Source organism: Melopsittacus undulatus, chromosome 3 (assembly GCF_012275295.1).
Source record: "Melopsittacus undulatus isolate bMelUnd1 chromosome 3, bMelUnd1.mat.Z, whole genome shotgun sequence".
Taxonomy (NCBI): Eukaryota; Metazoa; Chordata; class Aves; order Psittaciformes; family Psittaculidae; genus Melopsittacus; species Melopsittacus undulatus.
In genome coordinates this window covers 51,119,209-51,143,543 of record NC_047529.1, presented here as the reverse complement: position 1 = coordinate 51,143,543, position 24,335 = coordinate 51,119,209, and the positions used below count along the sequence as shown (strand labels likewise).

Genomic DNA, 24,335 nt, shown 5'->3' with positions numbered 1-24,335 from the left:
ATGGAAAATGAACTTTTGAAACTTTGGAAATTCAGTTTTTATTGGTGATACTCTTCATCTGTTCATGGAGCGGCAAAGGCAGGCTCTCCTCGCTGCAGGAACCCAGGCGGAGGCATTAGAGCTTCCCTAGCAGAGCAGGCGGGTGTCCCCTTGCTGCTGCTGGCCAGTCAGAGCCAGCAGAAGGAGGCAAGAAACCATACAGCTGGCATCCTGGTTACGACTTTTAGTGGCTGCCAAAATTGGTTTAAAATAGCTTTTACTCAGAGAGCAATATTGCAGATTTGTATTTGAGCTATTTGGACTTCATAAGGGTTGGAAACTGAGATGCCAAACAGTGCAGCTTGCTGGGTTTTTTTGATGCAGGCTTTCACATCGTGATGGTTTTGTCACATAAATTTCTATTTCAAGCTCTGGGCTGCAAGGCATTTGCTTTAAAGCATGCCGTTGTTCCATGCCTGAATATTTGCCCTTCTTTGGCATTTGGGTTACCCTCATTTATGTTGCAGTGATGCCTAGAGGCTGAGTAGGTCGGGGCCCTGCTGTGCTACATGCTGGGGGAATGCACGGTGATAGCCCCTGGCCTGGGAGCCAGCAGCTTGATGTACTGGTTTCAGATGGCCACTGCCACCAGCTGCTTGGGAATGTCAGCTGCCAGGCCAGAGCTTACTAGGAATAGATAAAGCAGGGATAATTCAGGTGAGGCAGCCAAATGTGCAGTGTAAATGCAGTTTACAGTCAGGACTTCAGTACTGCCTTCTCTTGAGTCAGCAGATACAGATGCACAGCTCATTGTGTCAGTAACCATTGTTATATATTGCGAAGCTTTTTGGTCTCTGCCAACACCAATTCCAGTAGGACCAATGTGAAAACAAACTGTTAGAAACAGAAATACCAATTAGAGAAACATATTTTCCCCTTCTCAATGGGGAATCCCTCTGCCTTGTCCTTTCCTGTGCTCTGTGCACATAATCATTGGGTGAAGGACAGGGAGTGGTGTCCATGGATTCAAGGGAGAGGCTGAGCTGTAACAGTGAAGTGCTGGGAAATTCTTACGTGTTTGTATAGTATTCCTGAGTCTGAGACATGCAGGTTGGAAAAGAATCATAGAATTGTTTAGGTTGGAAAGGACCTTTAAGATCACCAGGTTCAGCTGTTGACTTAGCACTGCCAAGTCCACCACTAAGTTGGAAAGAAAACGCAAGAAAACAACTGAAAAATCTCAGATATATTTCAAAGCCCATTGGGTGCTCTTTGTACATATCTAGGAGTGTGCAGGATTGTTTCTATGGCATGTAGTCTCAATCACCAGTGTAATTCAGCTGTGTCTTTGCCACTTAGGGCTGGTCTGCAGTCCTTGGGAGCTAGGGCAGGTAAAGCCCTATCCGCACTTTCCATCACCAAGCAGCATGTGTGCCGTGCACTGCACCAGTGTGGGTACAAGCTGAAAGAAAACTTCATTATGTTTGACAGTGTCTTTTTAGCTGAAGTAGTGGCACGACTGGCATGACAGCAGTGAATCCCAAAATTGGTTGATTGCCGAGAGAGAGACTTTAAACTGTGAAGACAGACATGAGGGATAGATAAAAAGAATTAAATGCTTAATTAATGGGTTTATACTTCCTGTTTCTTGGATCATGACTGGTTTTCCTCTCTCCTGTTTTGTTTACTTTAAGGTGCTATATGTTCCACTGAAAGCTCTATAGAAATGTGGTAAAGAAACCCACATGACAGGGTTAAGAGGGTTCTGAATTAAGTGATCTACTGGTAAAATATTGGACCTTTCTAATTGGACAGCGTTGTGTGCTAGCAACATAAAAAGGTTATTTGGCCAGTTTATCCAAATGACAGCACATACATACCTGTGCAATTACTCTGGATACTAGTGGACCAAAATGAGCCTGTTGTCTTAACTTTGACTTCTCATGGCAGAAGTTCTTTCCTGTTTTCATGGCTTCCTGATAACATTTTTCATTAGAATTCTAGTTACAAACGTCAACATTTCTTTGGTGTCTCCTTCTGTTAGTTCCTTGCTTCCCACATGCTGTTTTAAGTGAAGGTCTTTGTGAGCTGCTTGAAGGAGTAAAATCCTTCGTGGTAATGGAGATGCTAACATGCATGACAGTTCTTATCCACCCAAAAATGGCAGCAATTGACTTCTAGTTTTTCATATAAACTGATTTTTCACTCAGAAAAGTTTTCACTTAGAGAAGGTAGCTATTAATTACCTATCCATCCATGTTTCAATATGCCACCATCTCGTTAAATAGCTCCCTTGTCTATTTCTTTCTGAAACTATAAAGCACTCTTTTCTACAGAACAAGCTCGATGACATCTTGACACTTCCCTAATGTTTTCAAATCCTGGTGGGTTTGAGTGAATTATTGGATTTATTTGAACTTCAGATTCAGGGCTTGTAAATATGCACAGATGAAAGCTAAAAAGGTTGACAAAAATACACTTGCAGTTTAAAGTGCTAGGCTTGGCATAGTTATCTTTGGCAACATGAGCCTCATCAAGTCCAGGAACTCAAGTGATCATAAATCTGTTGTGATACCAACAGTTGTCTTGTATTACGATAGTTAGTACTACCTCTACTATTGTCAGATTGGACCCTGGGGAAATGCAGAGGAAAGTCAAGTCTCCCCCACAGTGATTTCATACTAAACAAGCCAAGCACTTGGAGAAGATCCTTACCTTCACTTTGAAGACAGCAGGTCAGAGGGACCAAGCTGTTGAAGAGGTCTGACGCAAGTGTTAGTTTGTGGGTTCTCATCTTGCAAATGTTAGTCCAGAGCCTTGTTGCGGAATGGCCCTTCTTTCACGGGTCGATACGCTGCTTTCCTCTTTCCAAACAGCAGTGCTGCTACCCACGAGAGACCTGGAGAGGTGAGTCCAGCCAAGCAGTGAAGTTTGCAATTATGGCATTGCTAAGGATGATTTCAGAACTGATTTCTGATATTTTGGTGTCCAGGGACTTGGAAGATCTGTGAAACCCTGAACCGTGGTTTTATTTTAATGGAAGGATACGTGTAGTGATGCTAGAGCTATGTGCATGTAGCCATTTAAGCAAAGAGAGCAAGTAGGTGACCTCTTTTGTTACTACTTCTGCCACTTTCTGAGTTTAATGCATTACTTTTAGGTAGTGCTTCTACCATACCACCATTTTCTGATGAGCACAGATGTTTGTTAACTGGCCCTGTGCAGGGAACAATTGCATCAATAGGTGTTTAGTTGGTAAGTTTCACCTACTTATCTTGTCTTCTATTAATAACCATGTGTTTTAAGACAGTAAATATATGGTGCCGTTCATCTCTCTCTTTGAGGAGCTGATCCTGTTGTGGTAAGCATCTATTTCAGGAGCAGCCTAGACAAAGCACAACATGTTCAAATGCTGGCCTCTGTTCCTGTCTGTAGTGGGTTATATCGCTGGTATTAGTGTAATGTAGGAGTTCAGAAAGAAAAGATGTTATTTGCAGCATCAACTCGTTAAAAATATTCTGTACAGATTTTTTTCCAAAAGAATAAGCAGACCAAGCACACTGGGCCCTGTGCCAGGGTATGTAATAGCCTTGCACAGCATCAGTTGAAGCTCCAAGCTGGATAAAAGGCAGCTTTTTATGGGTTTGTTGAGTATTCCTGTAAAAAAAAAATAAAAACCCGTTTGTGTACAGAAGTAGCAAATTAATTCAGTTCTATCAGAAAGTAGGTCAGTGACTGACCTCCCGATAGCATGAGGCAGCAGTTTCAAGCAGAAGTGACAGCTCAGCAGTGTGAACCCTCCATGTCTCCAGGAAACTTGTTTTGACAAATGTAAACACATTATATCCTGTATTCCTTTTACTTATTTATTTTCTTGCTGCTGCATTAGAAACCACAGGCTGTCACTCTCCATCCCCTTTCTGGTCCCCAAAGGGAAATGCCTTGTAACATAGCTAATAATTTCTGCAAGGCTGCGTAATGAGTAAGGCGTTCCAGCAGGGTTGGGGTTTTTTTTGACAGCCGAAGTTGAGCACTGTAAACCAGACTTGACTGAAATCCAAACCAAAGTCTTTCCAATGGTGAGGGAAATCACTGGGAAGACAGGAACTGGATTAATTTAGGATCCTTGTGTCCTGGTCTTGCTTTGCGCTGAATGAAATTTTTGCATATTCCCACATGCCTCTTCAAAGCTTTTATTGCCAATTTTGGCATCCCTGTTACTGAACAGACAGTGCTTAGAACGCATCCTCACTGTGGCCCAGCAACTCCTGAAACTGGGTTGCTTTTGTAGTTTTGGGGAAGTAACAAAGAGCTGATAAAGGGGGTGGTGGCTCCTTGAACACCCCATAAAAAAGTTGCCTCAGAGGACATGGGCAGTATGTTCAAAGAGTCATTTTTGGCATGTGGTAGATAAAGCTCTAGAGCCCTTCAGCTCTGTGTTGCCATTTAACTGAATTAGAGTTCATTTGTTTGGAGCATTGCACTACGGTAAAAGTTGGATGCTGGTTCTCTCCATCCGAAGTAGAGATTTTATTTGGGAAATGGGAATACATTTGTTAGAAACAAAATGCTTCTGTCCGTGAATAAAAGTTTGATCTGCGTAGACACAAGTCAAGCAAGGATTCAGATTTATTTAACAAAACTGGCTAGGAGAAGCTGGGGAAGAAGAAAGTCCTATTTCAGTGAACTGCATGCTCCTGTGCTAACATTATACGTAATGCTGGCATTGATTGTTATGCACCATGCAGTGGGTGTAATGCTAAGAAAGTAAGGAAAAATATATTAGTGTATACAGTTAGAAAAAATGGTAAAGCAAGGATGCCCACATCTGTGAGCATTGTTGGGGTGGGGAGGGCATACAGTTCCCAGTCTGCCTCCTGAAGGGTCCTTGCCCTTCTTGTTGGTGGAGTGATCACAGATGCTGGCTTTCAAGTGATTAAACTCTTCACAGAGCCTCCAAGCTGCTTCTGCTTGAAAGGGCTGGAAGTGCAGGGTGTGCTCTGGGGGGGCATGGACAAAGGTCTGATGCCTTATCTCACGATTTCAAGCTTACAGAGGTATCACTGTCCATCACTCCCTCCCCTCCACCAGGGAGGGAGAGTTAGGGATGGAATGACTTCTTTTAGGACCTGGGCTTTGCTGAGCAAAGCTTGCTGTGCAACATCCCTTCAGTTCAAGGCAATTTGAGCATTTCAGCCCCATCTGAAGGTTTAAGACCCAGAACCATTTTTGAAGCACCCTCCCCCGCCCCCCAAAAAGAAGTGGAAAGCTGCAAGGTTTCCCCCCACCCCCAAATGCTCACAGGAGGTCCTGCCAGACTGTCCAGATAAGCTGCTTCCCTGTTTGCTGGTGGGCGGCAGATCTCTGTTTAACAGATATGACGTGGTGACCTTTGCAGCAACATGAAGATGGGCGTAGAGAAGAGACAGGAAAATTGCCCACGGTGTAGTTAGTCACTGGTGCCACTTGCCCTGGGAGAGGAGACAAGCTGCTCTTAAACACCAGCAGCTCGAGCATTTGGGTCAGCTGGTTAGCTTCCTATCCTTGCTGGTTGCTGTCCTCCCTTGGTGGTGCCTAGGGAAAGAAAAAACTGCAACCTTTGTTTTCTTTAAGTTCTAGCCAAGGGAGTTTGTTTCACACAGTCTGCACTCCATGCAGGCAGTGACTACCCAGTGCATATTCAGTGTATATATTTATGATATAGATTTAGCCTTTTGTTTGTATGTGTGCATTGTCAAGGGAGCAGGACAGCTTCATATATTCCTGTTTGCTTCTGAAATCTTGGTGAGGGCTTGCTTGGGCAAATGTCATCCTTATGGCTTTCCTCTAATGCCCTGCAAATAGCAGGAGGGAATGCAGCTGTGGGATCAGCCAAGACTCTGCTGTCCTCCCCATGACGAAACCTGATGGCAAAGCAGAGAGGTGTGATGTGAGAGATCCTTGGTCTGCATTTCCCCAGTGTTGAACCTTCCTGCTTTGTGCCTGTCCTACCTTGGTTACAGCAGGCACAAGCTCACATTAAGGGACTTCGCAAGAAAGGCCTTTCTGCTTGTGGGTGGTTTCTTCACACTCATAAGTCGGATCCATCAGGAAAAAACTTGTACACAAGTGAAGAGGTACTTTTTCCACCAAAACCTACCAAACAAGCAAACAAACAAACCACACACCAGGAAACCCCGACTCCTGCTTTTTTCTTCTTCACTGGGTTAGTGAGGATGTCTGAGTATTTTTCCATCGCAGAGTAAGAATTCAGGAAGATTAAGTCCATTGTGTTTTCTTCTATAGAACAAAGAAGTAAAAATGCACTTGGACAGTTGCAATCACTTATGGTAAAACTTCAGATTTTACTAGTTTTCCTCCAAGGTGGAGGAAGTTTAGTGTTACCCTCTTGGTAATTAGCACAGCTGAGGTTTTTGACTTAATAGTTGAACAGTCTTTCTTTCAACCTTATCAACTCTTGGACTGAATCCAGGGAAATAATGCATTTCATGTGATGCACTGAAAATATTTATACATTTTTTGTTCCTTTGGGGGAGGGAGGGGAGAGTTGCTACTGGAGTATTTTTCTAACTGTACAGCAATCTAAGCTAAGTAAGCATGGATGATATCATTCCAGTCAGCAGCACAAGGTAATGTCTGTCCAGACTATAATGATGTAAAAGTCCTCTGCTTCCATTAGATCTATCAGAGAGTAATGTATGTGATTTGTCACAGTAATATCTCAGATCATGAAGAAATTCTGTACAGGGTGTGAGAGGTGCAAGTAACTGAAGAGTCTTTATGAAATTTCATGTTCTGCAGGGGCTCTGTTTCATTAGGAGCTCCAGTGTGTGCTCGCAGGCCAGAAAGCCAGCCGTATCCTGGGCTGCATCAAAAGGAGTGTGACCAGCAGGTCAAAGGAGGTGATCCTGCCCCTCTACTCTGCTCTTGTGAGACCTCACCTGGAGTATTGTGTGCAGTTCTGGTGTCCTCAACATAAAAAGGACATGGAACTGTTAGAACAAGTCCACAGGAGGGCCACAAGGATGATCAGGGGACTGGAGCACCTCCTCTATGAAGACAGGCTGAGAAAGTTGGGGCTGTTCAGCATGGAGAAGAGAAGGCTGCGTGGAGACCTCATAGCAGCCTTCCAGTATCTGAAGGGGGCCTGCAGGGATGCTGGGGAGGGACTGTTCATTAGGGACTGTAGTGACAGGAAAAGGGGTAATGGGTTCAAACTTAAACAGGGGAAGTTTAGATTGGATATAAGGAAGAAATTCGTTACTGTAAGGGTGGTGAGGCACTGGAATGGGTTGCCCGAGGAAGCTGTGAATACTCCATCCCTGGCATTGTTCAAGGCCAGATTGGACGAAGCCTTGGGTGATATGGTTTAGTGTGAGGTGTCCCTGCCCATGGCAGGGGGTTTGAAACTAGATGATCTTAAGGTTCTTTCCAACCGTAACTATTCTATGATTCTTTGTACAAGTATAAGAGGGGGAGAAAAAGAAAATCAATGCCTTTTATTGCCAAGTTAATTTCCTGAATGAATTTCCTCTGCATTCTTGCATGGTGTATGCACTGAGAGGTGGTAGAGCTTAGAGAGAGGTATTGGAGCACTGAGGTCCAGATCACTGGTGCACAACATGAAGTAATGACTTCTAAGTGCTCCTCATGAAGCCTGCTTTGGCAGTCTCTGAGATACTCATTTTGCGGTACTATGCTTTGCTGCCCAGGACTATTGCTAGCGTTTCAGTTTCTGCTTGGGGTCTTGCCAACCCTGACCCCTTTTCTCTCTTGCATTGACAGTCTTCCTGTCCTGACCATCAACAACACTGGAGGTAAAACCTACTGACCACTTGGTTTGGTTGCTGTATGGCAGTGTGTGGCTTACATGGGTGCCTCTGCAGAAGTGCAGAGGAATTTAAACTTTAGAAGACAAGAAAAACAAAGATAACTTGAAGGTGTTGACACCTCAGCCAGATGGATGCCTTGCTTATCTCCTGATGGCTTGGTTCTCTCCGTCCTTGGCTTTGTTTCTTTACCTTGATGTAGGCTAGTGCGGGGCTAACGTTTTAAGTTAGCATCACCACTGAAACACTGCTCATTTCAGCTGACAACACCTTTGTGCCCATAACTGATTGTAGTCTTAAACTAGACAGATTATCCTGGTCTGAGGAAGAAGAGGAGGAGTTAAAATTTAAGAGCTGCCACTCGTGGGCATGAGCGCTGACTAGCGCTTACTATCTGGAGTGCATGGAAATCAATTTGGACCTTGTCTGATGAATGCTGCAGCTTTCCCCCACCCTTCCCATACAGAGCTATACAGAAGAATCGAGAAATAAATGCGCTTGCTTAAGATAACATTGTGTGACAGCTGAGAACAATTAAAACTCTTACTTACAGCTATATTTTTCCCCCTTCTTTTCTACAGTAGGAGGCTGGTGTCTGCAGCTCTGAGTAGTTGATACAGGGCCTGATCTTATCTAGAGCAAGTATCATGCAAGGTTATTTATTTTACAGCCTCTTCTGCTAGTTTTGCACAACACACAGATCTTGGTAGATGGGAAAGGATTTTTTTTCCCCTTACTAGAGTCTTTTTGGCAATAAACACACGCCTAAGTGTAAGAGAAAAAACTTTCACAACCAAGCTTGTTTTGTGAAGCCCAAACATTTGTGAGGCTTACAAACCTTCAAACTTTGCATAATGTGCCCATCCCTGGTCTCAAACATGAGGTGGCAGAAGAGGGAAGTGTTACTTTTTTAAACCAACAACTTATGACTGTGTCAACACATGACAATTTGTCAAAGCTTGGTGTAGCGGTGCTGTAAATTAATTTTTAGCATCAGTTGTGAGTGGTAAACACTTTGTGCGGTGTGAACAGCTCTTAGTACAGTGTGAGTTGTAGCAGCTTGTGAGCTACCCTGAAAGAAAAAAACAAAGCGAAGGAGGGAAGGATAAAAGCTCCTTTACGAGTACAAAATGGATCTGAGTCTGCAAAAGCTCAACATGTGGTATTTTTTTCCACCTCCATACCAGTCAGCTCAACATTGAAAATTTGGGGTTTCCATTCCCAAAGCTGGGAAACCACAACCTTCCATCCCATGCCCCAGGTAGTGCCTGATAGCAAACAGGTTTCTCAGCCTCATAGCTAGGTGAAGTAGAGCCCACTTTACCGCTGGGTTTTGCCTTTGCTTGCTTGATTGCTTTAAAAGCAGAACATGTCCAGCAAATGTGAGCAGTCTTGCATAAATGGCATAAAATGTGTGGGGAAAAATATAAGATGGCAGCCCAAAGAGAAATGATGGGGGCTGAGTGCTCTATGTTCATCGCTTGTCCCCTGGCTGTTTCTCCTTGCCCATCCCAGCTGCTGTGGTGGGACTGACAGTGATGGTTGATACAAAGGGAGCTGACATGATGGAAAGAAATTATTTGGTACAAAACGCCAGAGAATATGTATTGTAGAAAACAGCTTTTCAGATACAAACCTATTTTAACCTGTCACTTTAGCAGAACAAGCAGTAATAACCTCCCAACCTAACAATGACTGTTAAGTTGAACATTAATTCACTCAGTTGTTCAATTGCTAATATGTCTACAACTTACAAGTGAACACCCACTCAAGAGGGAGAAAAAAGAAGTTGGTGCCTGGAATTCCTGGCCTCGCTGAAATCACCTACATTTTTTGGCACCAACACCCGTATTTCGTCTTGCGTTTCCTGCAAGTGTTTTAAAGTAGAACTAGATGAGAAAAACAGCTGCCTGCATTTGTTTGCTGCTTTGATATCCTCAGCATGGGGCTTTTTACCCAAGCACAGTTACTCTCAACTTCATCACCCTGGGTAGGCTTTGACTGTGCCTTGGAGCTTGTTCCTGTAAGTGGGCAGCACACGTGAAGTTTGGCATGCAAACTGGTATCAAGTCTTGGTAAAGCTAGTTTTAAGCTGGTTATGATTTTAAAAAGAAATACGACTTTCTTTGCATATTTGCTCACAAAGAATTTTATTTCTTTTTCTAGATATAACTGTAGGTGCTGCTTGTATGAAAGATCTGAGCCACACCATCCAGTAAACTGTCTAGAGCAGCAGCTGGCTTGCTTGGAAATCCCTTCCAGGACTGTGTTGTAAGTAAGTATTTTTGCAAAAGCAGCATCAAATGGTTTCTTCAGTTTTGGGGTGTTCTTTAGACATTTTGATCCTTCTTTATAATTTCATAGGTTTACTCTAACATCTAGTAGACAGTAGCAGTGCATGTGGGAACACGAGCATTCCCATAGCATAGAGCTGAAGCACTGTAAAGGCTCTTCGCTGACTTGCTCTCAAACTCTCCAGCACAGTCCCTGAACACCTCTGAGAACAGGTGGCTACATGTAAGCCTAGAACAAAAATCAACAAAATACGCATTGATCTCTTTTGTCATTTGCTCTGTGCCATACGTGGTTTCTGAGTGTTCATCCCAGCCTGCATTTTGGCACTTCAGCATTTTAGCCATGCTGATGTGGAGATTTTCGTGAACTATGATCTGCCTAACTCAGTTTTAAATAATCTATGAATAGCTGCCCTAACTGAGCCAAAAAAAGCACTAGTTGGTCTCATTGGTCAGGCTGTGGGTATAGCTAGGGAACTTCACTAGGCTGTGAACGGCACTGACTTTGGTCAGCTGCATCTGTCTCCATGATGACTGAGTGTTGATGAAAAAGACCGCATTTCAGGTTACAAGCCACTTCCATTGAGTATGGCATGTAAGAACATGTTTGCGCTTAAAATGAGTAACATCATCCTGGAAATCTTGGAGATGTACACCAAGAAAACCTTACCATGTCATTTATACAGTTTCTTTTGAAAGCATAATCCATTTGAGGATATCTGTGACCTGAAATTTTTTATCTTTTATTTCTTTCTGTATTGTCATCAATTTTCTTTTGCTGATGATGCAGGCTATAAGTATGATATGAGAAGTATTTATGACTTAAGAGCATTTCCCTTGAAATGGCCACTGATAATACCGTCACTTCAGAGAGCAAGGGTGGGAGAGTTAGTGACTTAGGGCTCAAATCACTCACTTAAGCATATTATACAAGCTGCTCACACTCCTTGGCACGTCGCAAAATATTCCCTATGAGTTACGTTTGTTGTACATAAACTAGCTTAAAAAATACATATATATATGTGTATATACATATATGCTAATCCCATCACCAGTTCCCTCAGCTGTTCCTCATCAGACCTGTGCTTCAGACCCTTTACCACCTTCATTGCTCTTCTCTCACCATGCTCCAGCACCATAATGTCTTTCTTGCAGTGAGGGGCCCTGAACTGAACACAGTATTCTAGCTGTGACCTCACCAGTGCCAAGTCCCGCTCGTCATGCTTTCAGTGCAGGAGGTAGGCGCCTGGCTCCTCCAGGTGTTACGAGTGCTTCTGGTCCTTTCTCACATGGTGCGCCACTGTTGGCTGTCCTGGTCTTGCACTGCTGTAGAGTTGCTTGTTCTCCTTGCAGTTGTTTCAAGGGGAACTACTTGCTTCATTGCTATTAGTGCTGGATTTTAATCCAGTTTATGTCATGGTGTTTGAAGCACTGTGGCACCAAGAGCTTTGTGTTGACTTAATTTACCCTAAGGTAGTTGCTACTTATGTGGTAGAGCAGGTTTAGACCTGGTGTTGCAGGGCATACGCTACTAAGATAGTTTCTGTCTACTAGTTCCTTGAAGGATTCACTATTCCAGCATGGCTTTCTGCTTCAGATCCTTTCAATTTAACTGTGTTAGTCTGTTTAATGGTGCCAGAAGGCTGCACATTGTCTCTCTGTGAAGTCTGAAACAGTAGATGCATGCTTTTAAATAGTTAAATAAATGTTAATTATGATTCACAAATAGTTTTTTCCCCAGCTATTAAGTAATATCAAACATTGAATTTTTCAATCAATAACTGTATTTCCAGCTGCTGAGTGGGACCAGCAATATTTTCAGAGGGTTGTTTTTGCAGCTGCTCAGCTGCTTTAAGTAAAAGTCTTATGTTATTTTGCAAGACTCGACAGCCTTGGATGCACAGTGGGCACAAGTTACTGAAAGCCTGTGGTGGAAGTGGAATGATGACAATCCTCTGATGTACCGTGGTTAGCTGTGGATAGTTTGGGCTGCATTCAGATAAGCTGAAAATAGCATATTGGGCACTTTTGATAGCTTGTGGTCTGCCGTGTTTTCTTTCTCACTGCATTAGTTATTACACAGGTGGAAATCGGCTATTTTTTCCCTCTCAAGGTCTTGAGATCTTCTGTAAGGGATTCAGCTAGTGTGAAATATTTTGTGAAGTAATAGTTTGACTTGTTGCACCTCCTTGCAAATAATGTAATGCCAGAGGATTTTGCCTTAGAAATACATACTATATGCCTTTCACTGGAAGATCTGAAGATGTTTTCAAATATCAATTAAACCACAGATCATTATGATAATGGAAGACACAACGTTCTCACCTGCTATGAAGACTACCCTAGCTGTGAGCACATTGCTAAGGTTTGCCCAGTGATTCATTAGCTGAGCCGATAAAACATTCTGGGCTGTCTGATGTCGTGGCTTACTGGTAGCTGTTCTTCAGCAGATTGCTCATTTTGACATGATGCATAGCAGTGTCAGACCATTTGCTTCAGAACTTACCTTTTTTGTGCATCTCCTTTCTCTGGTTTTCCCACCCGATCTGCTCTGCTGCCTCACAACGCTGATGTTTGCATGAGCAGTTGCTGTAATTCTTTGAAGCTGTGAATAAGACATCTACTAAGTATTGCTGCTGTGCTTTGATGAATCCACAGTTGTGAGCGCAGGGTGCGCAAACAAAGAATACTTAACACTGATAGCTAGAGAGAGGCTGATGTTGGAGGTGAGAAGAGCAAATAGTGAAGGTTAAATTCTGTTTAATGTTCCGTAGTGTTGTTTTTCTAAACCAAAACAAAAAAGGAGCAGAATAAAAAGCTTCCACAAAGCAGAAGTGTGAGTGAAATGAAATGTAGTGGCTAGACAAATTGAAAAAAAAACAACCCACATTCATTAAAAACCCCACCAAACTTAAATTTCAAAACCTCAGTAGAAGAGGTCATCTGTGAGCCACCCAGCTTGGACTGGGCATCCAACTGGAACTCATGGTCTGGGTTCAGTTCCCCACCTCAGTCACAGGTTTCCTGTGCGTTTTTGGGTAACCTCCTTCATCTGCCCCATGACCAACTTCTTCATTTGTACAGCGGAGATGATCCTCCTCCAGTTCATTGTGAAGTTGGAGCCTACTGATGCTGCTGAAAGACGTGGATGTCGTGACTGGGAGAGCCACCCCAGGGACTACAGTGAGAGGGATGCATTTCCTCACAGAGGATAATCACCCATGCTGCTTGCATTTCAGTGTTCAAGAGTGGAGGAAATGATTTCCAGATCTAAAGGGTTGGGTTTGTTCTTTCCAAGTCTTTCAGGCCTATTTCTCCTGCAGTTTGGCTGCCCTGGTGCAGCAGCAGGCATTTGGAGTATTCCCTGTCTCTCGCCTTGCTTTCAGTCTGTCTACTTACGGCTTTGAGTCATTCCTGTCTGCTCAACACACACGACCCACACAAACCCAGCGGGATCAGAAATGCAGCTTCTGTCATCTCCTGAGTTACGTGGAGATCTCTTGACATTTAAATAAAGTTGTGTATAAGAAATAAACCAAAAAGTGCTTGGGCTGGTCAGAGGGTTACCAGAGATGGCACTAGAAGCTGAGGAAGGCGGTACTGGGGAGTGGACCACCACCTTCCCAGCCTCTTGTCAAGGTGTGCATTGGCACAGTGTTGCTGCACTTGCTGAGGGTGGCCTTCAGCTCCTCCGCTCCTCCACTCAGCCCCTGATATGCAGCTACTCATCTAAGTGATTTTTACATGAATCTCACCCAGTGCTGGTGCAGATTCTGAGTAAGCGATCAGAACTGGCAGGTGATGTGCCTTTTGATGTGTCCCTTTTGTCTCCTGTGGGTTGGGAGTTAAATTTTTGTCACTCCTTACAGGAAATACTTTTCTTTGGGAAGAGAGTGTGGAGCCCTATACACTCTTTTTCTTCTCTGAACGTTAGTAATTCTCCAGCCTGCTTCTCACTTGGAGAGACACAGTGCAGCTCTAAGTTGACTGTTGCATCTAGCCTAAACCTCTAAGTATGACAACTTCTAATTGCAGGAAAAGCGATGTCTCTTCCCTTCCAAGGCTGGTTAGCTCAGAGTCCACTGCCACAAGATGGTTTGAAACATGGCACTGCTGACACTGGATGTTCCCTCTCTGCTTGCAATGATTATCCTTTTTCCCAGCTGGTAAAACTGGGAATTCAGTCTGCTTACATTTCTAAAGGACTGGTATCTGAAAATACAGCAACCACTCAGTTGCTGTTTCAACCCTGTGCTAAGCTACATGTAACGAGTTATTGAGCTAATTTAGTTTTATACTGAAGAAGTGATTTTCCTCCTGCAAATCAGGAAGGCTGTTTAATGCAGTGTAATTGACTTTAGCTGTAAGATTCAATATACTTACCTAGGATTATGGTTCAATAAAATCTAATTGTGCTGAGAGCAACAGGAATCGTAGAAACACCCAGGGACTGTTTTCCTCCTTTCTGTGGACAAGCTGAGTTTGACGTCTCCGGATACTTAAGGTTATGCTGCTGCTTGCTCTGCACGTTGGCAGGAACAGCTTGAGATGGCACTGTCTGGCATAGGGAGGTGAAGCCAAGCAGCTGAAGTGTTGGGTAGCCTTCTTCAGTCAGTTTTACATGAGTGACTCTCATTTCAGCATGCTCTGCCGGTGTCAGGCTGGGGGAACAGGAAGTAGGCTGCGTCTGGTTTCATTATGATGGTGATAATAATAGGATCCATAGGGTATATGAGATTAAAAGCCCTATAACATTGCAGGCCAAATTGTGTGCAGAGAACAAAACCTGAAATCAGTTCAGTGCCTAAACATCCTTTTGTCTTGCCTCACCCACTGTAGAAATAAATATGGGAAAACAAATATTTATTCATAGTTTCCTCTTACTATTTACCAAATAGGAAGCTGTGTTAAGCCAGTTTCTACATGGAAACATTTGCTGGCCATTGCGGATTGGCTTTTATAACTGTGTGGTATGATTTTGGAGAGCCTTTTTGCCCAGGTATTCCTTAGTGAGGTTTTCATCAGCCACTTTAACAAATAGGAAAGCATCAGATTTAATTTTTTTGCTTGCAGAGCTTCAGGAAATAGCATAGACTTTTCCAGTGCAATAAGGACACTGGCACAGATAATAAGTAAGTTGGGATGATGCTGAACAAGGCAGTGTGGTGAATGTCCTTATCACACACTGAGGCACACACCTTGTTATCCTTTCTTCACGAAGATAAATCCCAAACCACAGCCCTTGACCCAAGCGTGAGCTTGTGTCATTAGGACTGCTCACCTACCACCACGATTATTTTCTCAGTTATTTCTTCCAAGTATTAATTATCCTGTTGCAAGCAGGAAAGGAAAAACACACTTTCAGATCAAACTAACAGCTTTGGCTGGTTTTGATACACTAGCTTCATAAGCAGTAAAATATATAATATTCTTGGTACGGCATGTGCTGTACTAATAATTCTTGATGTAACTGCCTATTTTTTACATCATTTTAAACAAATGCCAAGACTACAGAGAATAATAAAACAAGAAAATCAAGGCAGAACAGTCAGGTGGTGTGGTATGGGTTAAAAGCAAAGCAAAGCAAAAAAACCCGAAAGCCATGAGAGTTGGAGAGAGAGGCTCTTTGACATGGCAAAATTAAACTATTATTAACTGGGTGCAGAGAACACGTTTCTTACAGGACCAGGCAGTGAGTGTGGATCATGCCAGATGTCCCTGAAGCTGGCATAGCCACAGTTTAAGAACAGAGGAGGGAGCTTGCTAAGAAAATAGTTACTTTTTCTGGTTATTGTTGGCTTTGATTTTGGCTTAGTGCATGCTGGTTCTTACTACTGCTTTGGATGATAATTAACTGGGATGGTGACAATACTGATATTAAACTTCTGTTTTCAGCTGGCATGAAACTGAAGAATAGATTCATGTAGTGCCCAAGTTTTCTGTTTGAGTTGACCTGTTACGGAGAACTAGATAAACAGTTAAAATACAGTCTTTGCTGGTTTAATTAACTTTCTTTATGATGTGATGAACCCTGTTTTGCTTTGTTTCCCATACCTTTTTTCATCATGGCATTCAAGAGTTTGTACAAAATAAAGTAAAAAGCAAATACAAGTGGCACTTCAAATTTTGCTCAATTAGCTTGCACCTAAAACACTCATGTACATTTTGTACATGACCTGCTGGTCTGGTATGCAACTCCAGACAGCAAATGGTTTGTTAGTATTGGCAATGCTCTCATGAAGCCAAATGCGATTCTTTTGCTTGCTGGCTTGAGAGTGAAAAGTGCTTTTAATTCCTATTCAGTTTTTCTCTGCTTCCTCTGTTTTATTGTTGCCAGCCTTGTACCTTGGAATAATAAAACTACAAAGAGTTTATGAAAGTCACAGTTGAAAGTATGTGTTATTGTAGGTTGGGCAGATAAAACCAGTGCTAACCAGGTGAAATCTCTTCTCAAATCTGGCCGAAATAGTCTTCTTCCTCACACTTTGGCAGTGTGGCTGTCCATGACTCCCTTAAATAGCTGAAGCAAGTAAAAGTGTTCAGAAAAATATGAGGACCTCTCCAAAATATTGCAGAGTTGATGATACACATTGGATTCCATGCTATATGCTTTTGTGCTTAATTTCTATATCACGGTTGAGATTACATCTTTAGTATTGTCGTAGGCTTGTTTTGTAAATGTAGATCTGTGGTTGTTTCTGATTTCAAAAGAGCTGTGTAAATTGCTTGCGTGAAGACTTCTGTCACTGAAAAGCAAGACTTTAAATCCACTTCCGTCCCATTTGAAGTACAATATTTTGCAAATACTTGTAAGTATTAGTTTCATGTCCAACTGTCTACCTCAGGGAAATAAAATCCAATGTCATCTTCAGTAGTACTTTTCTTCCTTACACCACTTGTTTTATCATTTCTTCTCCTCCACCACATTGGATTTTGTCTGTTGTCTTGTTTGAAATTCTACCATTGTATCACTGTCAGTGTTCAGTGTTTAGATGAGTCCTTCTCCATCTTCTCCGAAGTATAGTGAGGTTCTCTCATCTTCATGTCTTGTTTTTAAGCATTGTTAGCATGCTGTATAATCCATGAGTTACGGGTATAAGCCAAGAGTCGTGCCTCCAGCAGCACTGTGGATATACTCCAGCTGCTCCTGGGCACTCAGTCTGTAGTGTCAGGCTGGCATTACTGCCAGGCAGAATCAAAACTTGGGCATAACGCAAGCTCCGCAGTACTGGCAGTGTTGGTCTACAGAAAAAGGCTGACGTAGACATGGCCATGCATTTCTCACCCATCCAGGGACATACTTGTAATAAGACCATGTATTCACTGTTAAATGTTTCAAATACTGACCCCTTAATCTGTAACTGTATGGGTCCTTTTAAGAGCCCCATCCCTGGGTGGTACCACTGAGCCTGGTGCTGGTTGCCGTTGTCATCTCCTCTCCATTTTTATGCTAATTGCATAGCCTGATCCTCTTTCTGTCCAACTCTTAACCTGTATCTCCCTTTGCATTTTATTTTTTTTCCCCTCTCCTAATGATGTTGCTATTCCAGGGCATATTCCCTGGCAGAAGACCCGCAGTATGGCTGTCTAGCATCACCCTTATTCTGGTAGTAGCAACCACCCTCTTTTGTGTCACCTTTTCTTCAGAAAACACCACTAAAGGCAACTGCAGCCTCACTTGATCTTTCCCTGTTTAGAAGATGTGAAAATACTTAATGAGTCGTTCTGGGGAGGTGTGACCTGAAGAATGCAGACGTGTGGGAGCGTTTGTTGTAGGCATCAGGAGGGGAATCACACGGTTATCCGAGTAGCAGTGTCGAAAGGTGGGAAATCGGCTTGCTCTTAAGTTTCACTGAACCCTTTTTCTTCTCCTATCTGTCTCTTCCTAGAAGGTACTTCAGTTTGGAAAAGCGCAGGAAGAGGGGAGAAAAGCAGCTTTGAAATTCCCAGGATTTCCTCTGGGGGAGAGATCCCTCAGGGGAAGGAGGGAACTCTTCTAATAACCTTCGCAGCATTTAATTCCAAGAAAATGCAATAAAATCAGTGCTTCCACTGAGAGTTGGCAGTGTATTTTTTCCGTAACAAGACCTGGTTTTAGTTTCTTTGCAGTGCCGTCTGATTCAGACTGTACCGAGTTGTCTGAGGAGAGCAAAATCTGGTTTTGACAGATGTTTCCCGTGATCTGGCAAATACAAACACTCCCGCGAGATGACAGGCAGCTTGTTTACATAAGAAATCTATTTTTTAAACAACAACAAGAAAAAAAAAAGACCAACAGAAAAACCACAAACACAAAGCAACATTCAGATCAGTCATTCTGATCAAGGCAGTGTCAATTATTAGGCTGTAAAGGGAACTGATGACTCAACTTAGGCACAGCACTGCGGCGATCTCCGATTTTCGGTTTCATAACATTCTTTTCAGGAATGCTTTTCATTCATACCTGGCCTTTAAACGTGTCTCTGGGAGCGTGCATCGTTCTGTGATTGGAATGCGAGAGACCAGCGTCAGCATGTTCTGAGAAGCTGTCCAGAATCTGGGAGGCATCCGTGTACCTCGGTGGGACACCAGGTGGGAGAGTCCTCTGACCCATTGCATCGTGTGCCGGGACTGTACCTGCACACCACCGGTCTTGTCAGTCACCGCGTTAAATTGGTAGATAAATTCACATCAACAAAACTGAAAAGCACTTTGATTCAGAAAGCAGAATGTTTTCATCAGATCCCATGCTTAGTAATTCCAGCGAGTGTGCTTGTTAAAACGGGTGAGTCAGAAATGGAAATGCAAAGCATTTCTCTGAACGGTGGCCGGAAATTAGCTCTGAAAACTGAAACAAAGCCAGACCGCAGTTTTATCTATTTACTTAACAATTCTAGTTCTCCGAAAATCCCTTTGTCTTCGGGAGACATTTTGATTCTTCTCTTGCAGTGCCGATGTGATCCTTAAGTTGGATGATCAGCCATGTCAAGACTGTCTTGACGTGTCTTAATTCTTTGGTTTAAAAAAATGAGTTACCTGTAGGCAGCTTCATTGCCTGTGGTGCTGATTCTGTCACAGCATGTGGTAGAAGCTGGTGGAAGTATTAGGCAGAACGGGATGCTGTAATATTTGAGGTTGATAATACTGAGGAGGAAGTCCAGGAGAATTGGGTGGCGTCACTCACCTGCTTATTACCTAGTGCATAGGTTTGATATTTATACAGCACATGGGGCTGTATAACCGTTCTGGCACCAAACACTCATTAGTTTGGGGCTGCTCCCCAGCTTAGCATGGAGAGGCAGTGGTGGTGACAGCCCCTTGGTTTGTAGGGACATAGTCCCGTAGACTGTGGAATGAGAACGTAGGGAGGGTCATGAGTGTTTTGATGCTAATAGAGGTGGTCTTGTTGAAAACAAACCTCAAAAATCAGCGTATTGGGTGACAGCGGCGTTCTGGTCCTCATCCTGCACCCAAGGTGTTGCTACTTTCTTCTCTGTTGGAGTCTGGATTCCTGCTGCTTATGCTTGAAAGTGAGTCAGTGCTTTAGGCTCATTGCACAGCCTTGGACAATGTAGGGACTGCTTTTCTGGCAGCTGCTAAATGGTCTGAGGCCCACCAATGTAAATCACCTTGGAGGCATACAAAGTAATATATGTGTTTAAGGGACTTGCAATTCCCATGGCAAGTATGGTGGAGTAGTGCTTGTTTGAAAGATAAGACAGTTTGGGTGATTTTTCTTAATTACTGTTTACCTAAATAAATAAATAATGCATATTCATGGCTTTAACTAAAGTAAGTCATGTTGAAATGTTTACCTCTCCTGAGGATAATTATTAAGGGTGGGGTGCGGGGTGCAGCAATTAATAGTAAAACATGTAGACAAGATTACAGAATGTTCTGATTGGAATAGTAAACATTATGCTAGAAATAAAAGCAAATACACAGAGCTGTCTTGAATTAAGAAAACCCAAACACTGTGCTATCCAACGAAACGCACTGAACAGAAGCAGTTCAGGCAAAGGGGTTGTGGTTTGGAGCTCTTCAGCATCACAGGGTTTCTTCAGTGTAAAGTTAATTGGCGGGTTCTCCCTCAGTTCCAATTCAGAAACAAAAACGGCACAAATACTGGCATCCGCACAGATTGGTGTGGCAGCTGTAATACTCATCAGCACCACTTTGAGGCTGGTGTGCACTGATTTTTAAACTGAGCAACAGAAGGTTTTTCACCTGTTTCTGTCAGTAGTAAACAAAACCTTCATCTGTGTTGTGAAACACACACACCCCATTTTGTACAGTCCTTTGAATTAAATTGAAATTTGCTCAGCTGAGAGCTTGAAATTTGGACCCATCCTTTCATGTCTTTTGGCTACAGTTCCTTATCTGGTTAATCAGCTCAAAGAGAGCCAGTGATGTGTTCAAAGATTTCTGTGACAGCTGCATACCATTAGGCTGAATGATTGAAAAAATCCTCCCATAATTGTAGTTTGGTGCAGTAAATACAGATTGGTCATTCAGTTTAACATACGGTAGTAAGATAACTGAGCCTTGGACAAGGGAGCTGCTGCTTAACCCTGTGCAGATGAAGCTTGAGACGGCGGTGGAGCTCATATGCCCCATAACCTTAACCTGCCTTCAGCTCTTCTGGACCAGCAGAGTGCAGCTGAGCAATGCAGTGTATCTGCCTTTGCACTGGGCTGGGGATGAAAAAGAGAATAGAAGGTGGGTAGAAAGTAGGTAGGAGCACCAAGACAGTCTGTGGGAACTGTAAATCCCCACAGTGCAAATGGGATGGGCTCTCCTTGCTCACTGAGGTGTCTCGGCCAGTTGTAGGGCAGCAAGCTGCTGTCCTGTCTGGGTCATTCTCTAACTCAGGAATCTTTTGGGGATGAAGGCTTCCAGATCTCCTCCTCTAGACCAAATCGGTCCCTTCTAAGGTACCATCAGAAGTGTTGTGGGTGTTTGCCGGCACCTAATGTGCCCAGTGTGCTGCAGCATGTGTGCCCTGGATACCCTCTCATCTAGAAACTGAAAAGCGGCTTTTCTGTGACTGGAACTGCGGTCTGATTGTTAGATGCGGTACAGTCTTTGCTCACCTCTATAGCTAGTGGAAGTCTCTGGCTGTGCTCCGAAAGAGAACAAGATGTCGAGGAATGTGCGCTGGTGGATGGGCTGCCTTGTTCCCAGCGCATGTGGTGGGAACACCCGGTTGACTTTAGTCCTTGTGAGGCAGCTCCGCAGCTGCTTCTGGCTGATGAATTACCTCGACCGCATTTTCTTTCTCTGCTTTGGTGGGTCAGCCTTTTTCCCTGACTGAACTGCCTGCTCTGCAGGATCTGTGTGTGGTGGCTGTACTCCAGGAGACAAGGGTGCTAATGGTGGGAGGTGTTCTCTTGGTCCACCTTCCCTGTAGCAGAGGGGGGTGATTTGATAAAGGTGGCACATTTTGCCATCAAGAAAAATCTTTCTGGGGCTCATCTCAGAGAGATTTCTGTGGAGCAGAAATACCCATCTCCACCTTTTTTTAGTCAGGTTTTCTGTCAGTGTCAGCCACATGCCTCCTGGTGAAGCCAGGGACAGCAAGGCAGCCAGAGCCTTGCACGGTGTTTTGCAGGTTGAGAAGCCACTGCACTGCACAGTAAACCCAATATCAGCTCAAGTAATTATCTGTGTATAAAAATTCCCCTGGTTGACATTTTACCGTTAGAGGCTCTCTGGTAAGATTTATGACTTTGGCTAAAATGAAGTACCATTTCTTTTTTCTCAGCATTACTGTGTGTGGCCTCTCTGGCTTTTCTTGTTGTGAACAGACTTCAGTTCGCCCAATGGGGAACATATTTTTGAAGCTCTTTTCCATCATGATTCTGCCTTTCTCTTCTTCTGTTTGTCACAATCAGTGAAGATAACACACAAAGCATTTTTAGGTCTTTCAGCTTTCTCCTACTTGGCGTGAGGGTGAAGACAGAGAAGCTCAGAGGTAGCTCCTGCACAGGAGATGCAGCATTGGCCAGCTCTCAGCCCCACCACAGTTTGTGCGTGCTCGTGGTAGATGCATAGCTCCATCAATGGGTTCCCTCTTCATAGTTAACATGCAACTGTTGCATACATCATTTGTATGAGCTAAAGGATAATACCTGCCCTGTGTTGCTTGCTTATGTCCTTATTTCACAGGCTGATGAAAATGAGACCATTGACTGGACTTTCTGAACTTGCATATGCATCACTGACTTCACTCTGATCTGAAATCACCTGAAAATTAGTTTGTCTGATGCTGTAAAATGTCAGGGGTTTTTCCTGAGTACATAGGAAAAAAAGGGAGCAATGTTGAGCTGCTGCCATCTCTCCCAGTCGCAGTTAGACATAGTTATTTTTGTATTAAAGCTTGGAGGAAAACCGGTAGAGATGCCAGATAAACCTTCCCAAAACAAACATTTGTGTTAATACTTAAATATTGTTCATCTTTCGCAGCATTTACTTATCTGTTTCCCACATGCTGAACCTTATGGAAAGTTTTTGTGGTTGACTGTGGCCCGTTCTTTCATTCTGTGTTAACTGTTCTCTTGATTTGCATTTTTAAAAAGAAATCAGCAGTAAAACTCTGACTGTGATAATCGTTCAAAGCGGGAACATCCTTTCCTGTGGTTCACGTGTGTTGGGCAGGAGTCCGAGAGCCTGAACCCAGTGAGCTTCATCATTGTGTGCTGCCCTGGGAAGTGTCCTTACCCAAGAGACCCAGCGCTTGGCTAGTCCAGTATTGTAGTTTGAGATGCCATGCTCCAGAACAGCAATTTCACGCTCATCCCTGAACCATCTTATGTTCTCCAGTTTGCATGTGTATTAATCAAAATTTCCAGTCCTTAAGGAGAAATAAGCCAGATATCTGAATTTTCATCAGATCTGACACAAAGTATTGGGCTGTGACTTTGCTTTGTATTGGTTTTACTGCGTGGGGCACACTCATCCTGTGTCATTTGATAACGTTCCTTCTACACCTAACCATTCTTTCATGAGTCATACCACCAAGATAAACTGTTTTATCTTGATTTTCAGTCAAGTATATTCCAATGATAAAGTCATTCAGATTTTACGTGAAGAGATTTGCAAGTTCCTGTGGTGATGTTCTTGAACTATAATCTCCCACTTCTCCTAGCCCAGCATGCTTGATGTGTCACAGAGTTGACTTCAACCAGAGGACAAGAGGGGGTGGAAAATTCCCCCGATGCCTATGCCTCAGTAGCTCTGCGGGTTTTCCATTTAATCCCAGTTAGTGCTGTTAAGTGTAGCTGGGGAAAATCCAGTTGCAGACCCTGGAGTGCTTCCCTGCTCATCACAGGGCAGCAACAGCTGCCTTCCCCTTCAGTCAGTCAGCGGCACTTATCCTGCTGCTTCTCCTGACGACTTCAGTCGTGGTTTCCAGAAAGACTGATGCCTGATTATCTGAAGAAATGGCCCATTCTCATCTCCACTGACTGTTGACACAAGTCACCCTGACAGGGACGTACCTCAGAGCCAGGCCTTGTGGTCCTGGGTGGGTACCTCCCTGCATCTGGTCCACACCTCCCTGGTTTTGGTGGTCTTCTGTATCCCACCTCTAGGCACTGCGGAGGAAGCTGCTGTGCTCTTCAGACTCCTGGTTTTGTCTGCTTCTGGCCAAATGATGCATGTGAGCTTAAGAGAAGTGATGGACGAGTTCTTCTTTGGAAGAACCGAGCAGGTTATTAGGAGGAAATTAAATGCACTAATAGTGAAGCAGGCCATGTATCTTTTCTGACATAGGTATCAATAACATCCTGGGTCTAATTTAGAGATTTCAGAGAGAGATCCTGCACTAGATGTCAAGAGCACTGCAAATGCCTTCTTAGCCTCAGGCGATCCTTCAAGCAGTTGCAGGCTATGGGTTCCAATGAAGCTGTTTCAGCCAGAAAGAAATATTCTTCAGCTTCACCCAAAAGCACACAAAATGTAAAGAAAACACATTTGCTAACCTGTGATGGTATTGCATGTAGCAGACTGGTATACTTGACTTCACTGGGACTAATGACACTGTGTATTTGTGTAAGAAGCATTGCACTCCACCAAGTGAGGTGTTGCTTCAGAAAACACCAGCTCTGTTTGCGCATCAGTGCTCACTTCTCCAAGCTCACTGGTGCACAGCTTTCCTTATATACTTTTTCTCCAGTCCACATCTGTGAGAAGCTCACCAACTCATCTTGTCCTGTGTGTTCATTTTCCTTACCCTGATTTTATGGACCCATTG

General features: G+C 43.4%; 1 protein-coding gene across 1 annotated transcript in view; it reads left to right on the top strand.

The window, feature by feature from the left end:
* Window positions 1–24,335, top strand: part of BACH2 (BTB domain and CNC homolog 2) — a 185,356-nt gene that overhangs the window by 75,692 nt on the left and 85,329 nt on the right. The window contains exon 3 of the mRNA XM_034061062.1: window positions 9,975–10,083. The gene's annotated coding sequence lies outside the window, so the exon portion shown is untranslated. The remainder of the gene's footprint in view (window positions 1–9,974; window positions 10,084–24,335) is intronic.